At 42.6% G+C, this 10,898-nt stretch overlaps 1 long non-coding RNA gene across 1 annotated transcript; it reads left to right on the top strand.

Annotated features, from left to right (window-relative positions):
• Window positions 1-2,361: 2,361 nt before the first annotated feature.
• LOC118146707 (uncharacterized) lies at window positions 2,362-9,648 on the top strand. Its single transcript, XR_004732545.3, has 4 exons — window positions 2,362-2,542; window positions 5,983-6,171; window positions 7,337-7,468; window positions 8,766-9,648. It is a non-coding gene; the product is annotated as an uncharacterized LOC118146707 (long non-coding RNA).
• The last annotated feature ends 1,250 nt before the right edge of the window (window positions 9,649-10,898 follow it).

Genomic DNA, 10,898 nt, shown 5'->3' with positions numbered 1-10,898 from the left:
TGGAAATGGGATCATTTCAGATGGTGTTAGTTAGAGTGAAGTCAAATTGTAGTGGGATGGCTCCGTAATCCAACAGGACTGATGCGTTTTTGTAAAAGAGCAGTTGAGACACAGAGCACAGTACAGGAAGAAGACACGTGAAAGTGAAGGCAAGGACTGGGATGATCTTCCCACAAACCAAGAGAAAGGCGGGAGTGCTGGCGACCACCAGAAGCCGAGAGAGAGGCGTGGGGCAGATACTCCCTTATAGCCCTGGGGAGGAACCCTCCTGTTGACAGCCTCAACCCAGACTCCTGGCCGCCAGAACTCTGTCAATCAGTTTCTGTTGTTTAAGACACTCAATTTGTGTGCTCTGCTATGGCAACCCAGGAAATGAGTAGATGTGTAAATATTTTATGTGAAAAAGTAATGTAAAAATCAATGTGAAAAAGTAAAGTGAAATAAAATACTATACGATACCATTTTCAATGAGCACATCAAAATAAAATAATTCAGAAATATTTTTAAAAGATATCTGGAAACACAGAAGACAATGTACATACCAACCAAATGGCATTGATTGTTTAATCAATGAACAAAAAACAAACACCAGGAATTGTAACGTTGGTATCTAAAGCCAACAGCATCAGGTATGAACACGAATATACAGCTGTATTCTTAACGCTAAATGTATAAGAAGGCATTGTAGTTACGAACATTTATACAAGCAATATTGCATAAATGTATACAGCAAAGACAAATGAGTAGGTACACAATTCTTTTTGTTGTTGTTATGGAGTTTCTCTCTTTTTGCTCAGTCTGGAGTGCAACGGCACAATCTTGGTTCACTGCAACCTCCACCTCCTAGGCTCAAGTGATTCTCCTGCTTCAGCCTCCTGAATAGCTGGGATTACAGGCACCCATCACTATGTCCAGCTAACTTTTGTATTTTTGGTAGAAATGGGGTTTCACCATGTTGTCCAGGCTGGTTTCAAACTCCTGACCTCAGATGATCCTCCTGCCTTGGCCTCTCAAAGTGCTGGGATTACAGATGTGAGCCACCACATCCAGCCTAGGGACACAATTCTTATGTACCTAAGCCTTTAAAACAATACCTCTAATAGCCATTTATAATAAATCACATAGGTAATAAAAAAAGAAATGACTTTATTTAATAAAACATATTGAATCAATAGAAATATATAGAAATTTTTAGCCTAGGCAGATCATAGCTTCTTTTTTTGGCATCTGTGAAATATTTACAACAATTAATTATGTGTTACCTGACAAAGAAGCCTCGATAAATTTTGAAATTCTGAGACAGTTCAGGCTGGTAGCTTCCTTAGTTGCCTTTGTTGGAATTACCTGGAAAAACTTTTAAGACTATTCCTGTGTGATTTCTGCCTAGGTCTTTTGTACCCATTTATTGTTCCGTTTATAAACCCAACCTATATTTATTGGACATGTGCTTTATGGCAGACACTGCACTAGGGGCTGAGGACGCTGCAATGATCAGGAGAAAAGCATCCCTGCTTTCATTTGCTTTCACAGAGTGGCAAATGCCACGGAGGAAGTAAGAGAGGAAGTAACATGACGTGGGGCAATTGGCGATGGAGGAAATTGTTGATGGGGTGGTCCCTGAAGACCCTTGGAGGGAGTTGTATCCACGTGGTGTGGGTGAGTTCAGAGTTGATGATGAAGCTCAGAGTCTCTCAGAGTCTCTAGAGAAGACATGCATAGGCAGGGACCACAGAGGCAGGTAGATTGACCTTAGGAGAGCCGGGAATGAGCCAGCCTAGGTAGCCTGCCATGGGAGGCAAATAGAGGAGGAAAAGCAGGTGAGAGAAGGGAACCAGCTGGGGAGGAGGGGAAAACGTTCAGTATAGTCTTATGTTCTCATGGGAGCCTAGAGGAGAAAGAAAAAGGAGGAGAAGGAAAGCTAAAGGTAGAATGAAGGGCAGCATTGAGACCCTTGATTGATTGGCCTGGCAAGAGCACTTCCAGGGGTCAGAGAGGACAGAATTCCTCCCAGAATCTGCTTCCGGGGGGCAGAGAGGACGGAATTCCTCCCAGAATTCGCTTCCGGGGGGCAGAGAGGACGGAATTCCTCCCAGAATCCACTTCCGGGGGAGGGGGCAGAGAGGACGGAATTCCTCCCAGAATCCGCCTGGAGGGGGGGCGCAGAGAGGACGGAATTCCTCCCAGAATCCGCTTCCGGGGGGCAGAGAGGACGGAATTCCTCCCAGAATCCACTTCCGGGGGGGGGGGCAGAGAGGACGGAATTCCTCCCAGAATCCGCTTCCGGGGGGGGGGGGGGGCAGAGAGGATGGAGTTCCTCCCAGAATCCACTTCCGGGGGGGGCAGAGAGGACGGAATTCCTCCCAGAATCCGCTTCCGGGGGGCAGAGAGGACGGAATTCCTCCCAGAATCCGCTTCCGGGAGGCAGAGAGGACGGAATTTCTCCCAGAATCTGCTGAAGAGTAAAGGGAAGTTCTGGGGTTGAGTACTGAGGAATTTTTATTTTTCTACATGTCTCCAGGGGATTCAGATGCAAAATGTGGAGGTAAATGATGATTGTTAAAGTAATTGAAAGCACTTGGAAATAAATAATTTTCTGAATGCACTCTGGATCAAGCAGGCAGTTGAAAAAATGGTCATTGGAGTGTTTGAAATACGACAGCGATAACGACATGGGAGAGACATTATCAAAAGCTGCTCATACAGTTTTCAGAGTGAAGTACTTGTTTTATTTTCTTTTTATTATTTTACTTTAGAGAAAGAAAAGGATCAATATAACTGTACCAAGATTTTGTTTCAAGCTTTTAGGAAACAAAACAAAACAAAAAACCAAAACCTAAAACAAATAACATAGAAAAAGAGACAGGGAAAAACTCAATAAACTGAAAAATAGTAAGGCGCAGAAATGATAAATTCAAAAACTGGTGTTTGGGAATAACTTGTGGGGAATAGAAAAGCTCAAGTTTTATGAACGCAGTGATGATAAAATTATGAAAAAATGACTAAAAAATGAATTAGATCTGTGGGAGACTTTTACATGTTACAGGAAGGCACTATGAAAAACTACTAACCAGTTATAGTCTTATTAAAAAGGAAACTTTTTTCAAAAATAAAAATTTACAAAACTGCAGAAGGAGAGAAGAAACGACAGATTTGTTAATAACCAAAGAAGAAATAGGAAAAATTCACAAGTGATAAAGATTGCAGACTCAGATGGCTTCAAGATTTAAGAAATTGATAAATCTCAGAAACCTCAATTTTTTTTCAGAATATGGAATGAGACATAGATGATCTATATCTAGGTTTAAAAATGTTAAATAAGTTGGAATAAAAAACCCTTCCTTGATGTTATCTAGGACATCTAAACTCATAATACACGTGCAATAATGATGGCTGATGGCTTTACTGAGCACTTGCTCTGAGGGGCAGAGGAGCTACGCTGAGTTTCGCAGGCATCAGCTTCTTTAACCATCACAGATAGTGTCTAAGGTAATATAGTTAATTCAACTTTATAGGCCAGGAAACTGTTCCTTTTTTTTTTTTTTGAGACGGAGTTTCGCTCTTGTTACCCAGGCTGGAGTGCAATGGCACGAACTTGGCTCACCGCAACCTCCGCCTCCTGGGTTCAGGCAATTCTCCTTCCTCAGCCTCCTGAGTAGCTGGGATTACAGGCACGTGCCACCATGCCCAGCTAATTTTTTGTGTGTTTTTAGTAGAGATGGGGTTTCACCATGTTGACCAGGATGGTCTCGATCTCTTGACCTTACGACCCACCTGCCTCGGCCTCACAAAGTGCTGGGATTACAGGCGTGAGCCACCGCGCCTGGCCAAAACTGTTCCTTTTTCATGGTTGTTGACAAAATGGGGCCCACTCATTCTTTTTCCCTTTGTACCTCACATTTGGCAAGGCCATCATGAAGTCTGTGTGTCCCATGCTTTGATATTGGTGGGAAGTTCAAACTATGCAAACCACTCAGCACTCAGGAGCCCTTTCCAGGACCCCAGCCCCTACCACCATAAAAGCTACAGTTACTCACCACTTCCTTCACCTCCCTGGACAAATGTGGGGGCTTCCCTGCTGTGAGTCCCATTGTGTAAGTGATACACATTGCCATGCATGCTTGGTACATGTGTGGTATCTACAGTCTTCCACCTGTTACGGGTAGAATTTGTGTCTCTGAAAAAAAATAGGTGGTAATCCAAACTCCTAGACCTGTGAAGGTGACCTTATGTGGAAAGAGGTTCTCTACAGGTGTAATCAAGATAAGAAGACGTCGTTAGGTGGGCCCTAAACCAACAGGAATTTTATCTTCTTAGAAAGAGGACAAATGGGACTTAATTACACTAAGAGTTTCTGCACAGCAAAGGAAACTATCAAGGCAGTAAACGCAATCTACAGAATGCAAGAAAATATTCACAAACTATGCATCCAATAAAGGTCAAATATCCAGCATCTATAAGGAATTTAATTCAACAAGCAAAACCTAAATAAACTCATTAAAAAGTGGGCAAAAGACATGAACAGACACTTCTCAAAAGAAGACATACAAGCAGCCAATAAACATATGAAAAAAATACTCAACATCACTAATCATCAGAGAAAGGCAAATCAAAAGCACAGTGAGATACCATTTCACAGCAGTCACAACTGCTGTTATGAAAAAGCCAAAAACAATAGACTCTGGTGAGGCTGAGAAGAAAAGGGAACATTTCTACACTATTGGTGGAAATGCAAATTAGTTCAGCCATTGGGGAAAGCCATTTGGAGATTTCTCAAAGAACTTAAAACAGAGTTGCGATTTGATCCAGCAATCCCACTACTGGATATGCATCAAAAAAATAAAAAATAAATAAATCGTTCTACTAAACAGACACATGCAATGTTCATTGCTTCAGTCTTTAGAAAACAAAATCTTCACAAATTAGACTCCAGATACATTTGCAAAGCAAAATAAATAAATAAGTAAAATTAATAAATAAGAGGAAATATAGGTTAATATATAACGTAAGACAATAAATACAGAAACATAGATTTGATGACCTAAAAATGTAAAAAGAGATGCACATACAAGATAAATCAAAATTGAATGAAACAAGTTGATATATTTAATAGTAGCAAAGGAGAAATATTTATACTATGTAAAGAAATAATGCAGGCAATCAGAAAAACCACCATAAAGATAGTTGATAAATGGAGGAAGCACATAAAAAATTTTCACTACCTACTAACAAACACATGGGGAAGGTTCAGTTATAATAATAATCTAATGCAATTTTATAAATAATTCCAAAAAAGGTAACACATTGCTGGGGAACATCTGGTTAACCAGTATTAAAGATTGCTGGGCTGTTTCAATTATGTTGGAAAACAATTTAGAGACATACATCAATATCCTTTGACCCTGCATCTTTCAACCTAGTTGTATTAGGCTAAAATTTGACCTAATTTTGATTTTGAAATAAATCCTAAGAAGTTACCCAAAAATATGAGGAAAATTTTATGTATAATAATGCTCATAATGGTAAAACAACATTGACAACTATTTCGTGGCCACAAGCATTAGAGAACGGGAAATGAATGAACACAGAACAGAATATTGTGTGGCCACTCTCTATGATGTTTACAAGGCATCTTCCGTAATAGGAGAAAATTCCATCACCAAAGTCTAACTATCTGCTGCAGGGACATTGTAATTTGCTTCCTTCCCTTTCTATTTCTCCCCGTCTGTTTTCCACTTTTTCTGACATGATCCTGGGTGACTTCTAGAACAAGAACATGCATAGTTTTGAGGAGAAAGAAACCCAGCACCGAGTGTGTGTTTGTGTAGGTGAGGTCAAGCAGGTATGGCGTTGGGAAGACCATCCCACCCTGAGACACGCATATCCCAGTGATAGCGACAGAGCCCATGAGCCAGCTGTCATGAATGTCGCTTCTCAGAGAGTTTACTGGAACTAAATATTTGAGATCATTTCTTCAAATTACAGCAATGAAGGCATCATTCTGAGACCTGCACCGGAATACCACGCCGAGTCCTTGCTCGTGCCCACGAGTGCTTTGTGTTTCGCTGTGATGTGTGTGCAGCCGTACATGGGCCTGCTGAGGCTGATACCGCAGTCATTCTTTCCAAGAAAGCTTTCATCTGCTGAAGGGTGACTACAAAGCTGATAGCGAAGGTACTGACGCAGGGGGGCTTTCACAACATGGCGTGTGAGAAGGGGTGGTTCCCAGGGGCAGCTTTGCTGAGTGTGTCACAGCTAATTGGGCCTGCTAGGGCCAGCAACTAGCTTGGAGGTATTCAGAACTTCTGACAGGGCCACGTTTATCTGTAAACCAGTTCTTCATTGAACAATAATGCGCAGCCAGTCAGGGAGACATCCCCGGAGCACAAAGCGGGCCGCCCGCGTCAGGGGAAAGGAGCTTTTCCCCAGCCTTGGAATTCGATGGCCTCTCCCCAGCGGAGCCCAGTGACTTCCTGGCTCCCTAAGGGCGACACTTGGCGGGGTTGTCATGAGAGGAACATCATTTCCCTTAGTCTCAATGACTGAGTTGTTTCTTTAACTAAATATCATTTATTGGAAAACTGAGGGTGATAATTTTCTTTTCAAACAGTGAAGAGAATTTTAAAAACTTCACTTTGAAAATGATTTACCAGGGTTGTTTTAATAAGAGTGAAGTTTGGAAAATAAAGCTTAGAAACGTTGTCTCTGGGGGTCTAACAATTTTCCTTGTGCTTTTGTTAGTTGAGAAGGGAATGTGCTCGGCTTTGTGTCAGATCCTTAAACTCCTTTTCTTCCTTTTTGTTTGGGTTTAAATTTAGAGGAGAAATCCACGGTCCTCACCCCAAGAATCCTTTCTCTCCTCCCCAAGAAAATAGCACTTCTACTGTGTTCCCTTCCTCAAGCTTCATGGCCGAGTTGTGGGTTTTTGTGATTTATTTTTATTTTGTTTTCCTTGGTGGGGGCCGAGGATCAGCTCACCCTAAGTAGGGTTGTCCACTGGCAGAAGGGTTTCCTGGTGTTAGAGGAATGGCCGCCACGTGGGCTCTTCACACCTGACCTTGGAAATCAGCCGGAGGGGCACACCCCACCTGGCTCCCCAACCACCACTGCCCTGTGGATCTTTTTAACTATATTTAAAGAAAATGTTTTCGGAGACAAAATCTCTCTGTGTCACCCAGGCTGGAATGGCATGATTGTAGCTCACTGCAGCCTTGATCTCCTGGGCTCAAGCAGTCCCCCTGTGTCAGCCTCCCAGCTAGCTAAGAGGACAGTTGCCTGCCACCACACCTGGTGAATTTTTTAGTTTTTCCTAGACACATGTTCTCTCTATGTTGCCTAGGTTGGTCTCAAATTCCTGGGCTCAAGCCATCCTCCACCTTGGCCTCCCAGAGTGCTGGGCTTACAGGGATGAGCCACCGTACCTGCCTGCCCAGTGACTGTTATGTCAATCTCACCCCTGCTTCCCTGAGAGGTACGTCAAGAAGGGAGAGGCTCTTGACAGTCTGTGGATGACAGCTCTATAATTTCAGCATTGTTTTTAATACAATGTAAGTGCCATACACAAACACACAGACACACACACACACACGTGGCTTTACTTTACATCTGCTTTTGCAGATAATTGATTTGTGTGTACTTGTCTCTGCTAGAGTTCAGTAATTTGCCTCTGTTCCTTTTTTTTAAATTTTTTTTCTGTTGTCCCCTCCCAGTTGTTCTAAATCCTCGATGGAAAAAAAATGTGAAGCACTCCCACTATGCTTTCTCTGAAGCCTCCTTTTTTTTTTTTTTTTTTGCAAGGAAGCCTGTCATTCAAGGGAAAGTCAGGCTAAGCTGTTCAGCACGGCAAGTGTACAGGAACTAGGCTGCTTTGAGCTAACTTTGCCAACACAATGCTGGTGAGGTGAGCAACGATGAGCCGCTGACGGTTCTCAGGGATCTCCTTCAAGAGCATAAAAGGGGGCTGATTGATGAGGTCTGTGCATCTGATCAATCTCACAACAGCTCCTACCCCAGGTGTGTCAATACCCCGGAGCAAGGGCTTTGGAGGTGGGGAGCAGGTTTGAAGGGTGAATTTACTTGCAAGAAAGAAATTCTTCTCCTTGCCTTGCTCACCATTTTTTTTCACCAACAAACTAGCATTTCCTATCCTACTAAAAGTTCTCAGTTCTTTTTTTCTTTTTCTTTTTTTTTTGGTGAGTACATTTCTGCACTGTTGAGCTGACAGCTGAAATCTGTCCTCCTCCTGTGTGTGATGTCAGCTGTGGGCCAGCCTGACAGTCATGGAGAGGAGAGGGGGAACAGTTGGGGGAAAAAGGAAGCCTGGTACGATTGACCAGACCGGCTGAAACTGTGTGTCATATGTCACAAACTCCAAGGCCTGGCAGCTCTCCGCAGAGGGAGCTTTGTCTCTCATGACATATCTAAAAGCTCACAGGAGGCCAGCCCGCACCCGTAGCTCTCCTGGCTGACATGTGACGAGGCAGCCTCCAGAGAGAGAGAGGGGAATGGGCAAGAGCTGAGGCTCCAGCAGTAGCAGGAAATGGGCTGTGCTGTAGACAGCCGGCTCCACCAAGAGTTAGTTCTAAAATCTGGGTTCGATGATGATGTGCAGTCAGGTACACACTGACAGACGAACAACCATCTCCCATCTCATGGCTGCTCCCTTGTTTACTGTGCTTTCACACTCCAAGAAAGAGCCTATAAAGGCACCTGTGTGGTGTCTCATAAGAGTCTGGGCTGCCAAGCGGTTTCCATGTCATTTCTAACAGGTGTGGAAGGTGAAAGGAAGGAGCAGGAAGGAAAAGATAAGGCAGGAAGAGAAACAGCCACGTGAAAGACCTGGAGTGCAGAAGCGTTCATCCGAAAGGCTGCCATGACCGTAATGAGTAAATTGTTTTATTCCCAAATTGTAAAACAGTAGCCAGTTCTTGTGTTTACAGGAGAACAAACAACTCTTTCTCTGTTTCCATTCATTTTCTATTTTTAAAATAAAAACTTTATATAAGCATAGGACACTTAAAAAAACAAGATATATTTTAGCTTATGTTTCTTTATGGATATGTTTAAAAGCATAGCATGTTTTAATCAGTGAAATAGGTAAAAATAACCGGAGGGGAAGTTTCATACTTGGCAGAGATGCTGTTGAAATATTAGATGTGGCCGGGCATGGTGACTCATACCTGCAATCCCAGCACTTTGGGAGGCCGAGGCAGGTGGATCACTTGAGGTCAGGAATTCGAGAACAGCCTGGCCAACACGACAAAATCCCATCTCTACTAAAAATACAAAATTAGCTGGGTGTGGTGGCATGTGCCTGTAAAAACTCAGGAGGCTGAGGCAGGAGAATTGCTTGAGCACAGGAGGTGGAGGCTGCAGTGAACTGAGATCACACCACTCCAGCCTGGGAGACAGAGCAAGACTCTGTCAAAAAAAGAAAAAGAAAAAGCAAGAAAGGAAGGAAGGAAGGAAGAAAGGAAGAAAGGAAGGAAGGGAGAAAAAGAAAGAAAGAAGGAAGGAAAGAAAGGAAAGAAAGAGAAAGAAAGAAAGAAAGAAAGAAAGGAAGGAAGGAAGGAAGGAAGGAAGGAAGGAAGGAAGAAAGAAAGAAAGAAAGAAAGAAAGAAAGAAAGAAAGAAAGAAAGAAAGAAAGGTTAATTCAGTGCACACAATGGGAAAGAAGAGAGGACTCAGGGGTCTGGGCCCAGAACAGAAGGGAATCCAGAACCCTCTTGTTGATGAGGCAAAATGAGAATGTGCAGCCTTTGTCCTCATGGAGGCCATGGGTGCAGAGTAAAGGGACACACTGGTCACTTGGCATTGCACGGACAGTCGAAGTCTAAGGGTTTCACTTTCTGGCAGTTCGTGTGGCATTTTGTCTCTGCTGCCCGGACGTGGGACCCACAGCTTGATGGGGGTCAGTCTTTCTGGGTTGTGATTCCAATGTGTCACCTAAGCTGGCACCCAGGGGGATCAGGGTCCGCCAGCAACACAATTACTCAACAGGAAAAAATACAACTCACTGACACCAGCTCCTCTCTGAACACCGCAGCGGTAGTCAGGACACACTTAGGGTCTTTTCTCCTTGAACTATATCACTTTTGGACTTTTCTTTCTATCAATTACAATAATTTTCAGCCTTGTAATTTAGTAAAACTCTATGGTCCCTGCTTATATTTAAGCTACAAACTGTATAATATTAAAGATGTATACATAAACATGCATACATATATATGTATATGTGTATATGTATGTAACATTTATTTACTTTCAAATTAATTGGATTTTGATCATTGTAACACTCGAGATTTGTTTAGAAAATGCCAATTTTAAAACAGATGCACTTTGGTGTATCATTAATGGGCACTTGTGTTAATTTCATGTCTTTGCTACTGTGAATAGTGCTGAAGTGAGCATATGGCTACATGTCTCTTTATAATAAAATGACTTATTTTCCTTTGGGTATATACCCAGATATGGTATTGTTGGGTCAAATGGTTCTAGGTGGTGCATATACACCATGGAATACTATGCAGCCATAAAAAGGAATGAGATCATGTCCTTTGCAGGAGCATGGATGGAGCTGGAAGCTATTATCCTCTGCAAACTAACACAGGAACAGAAAACCAAACAGTGCATGTTATCACTTATAACTAGGAGCTGAATCATGAGAACACATGGACACAGAGAGGAGAACAATACGCAGTGTGGTTGGTTGGGGGCCCAGTGGGAGGGAGAAATAGCTAATGCATGTGTGGCTTAGTACCTAGGTGCTGGGTTGGTAGGTGTAGCAAACCACCATGGCACACGTTTACCTATGTAACAAAACTGCATGCCCTGCACATATATCCTGGAACTTAAAATAAAATACAATTTTTAAAAATGCAATTTGGTAATCATTATTTTTT

Source organism: Callithrix jacchus, chromosome 13, assembly GCF_049354715.1.
Source record: "Callithrix jacchus isolate 240 chromosome 13, calJac240_pri, whole genome shotgun sequence".
Classification (NCBI taxonomy): domain Eukaryota; kingdom Metazoa; phylum Chordata; class Mammalia; order Primates; family Cebidae; genus Callithrix; species Callithrix jacchus.
Note: the sequence above shows the minus strand (reverse complement) of the source record. Positions and strands in the feature narration are given on the sequence as shown.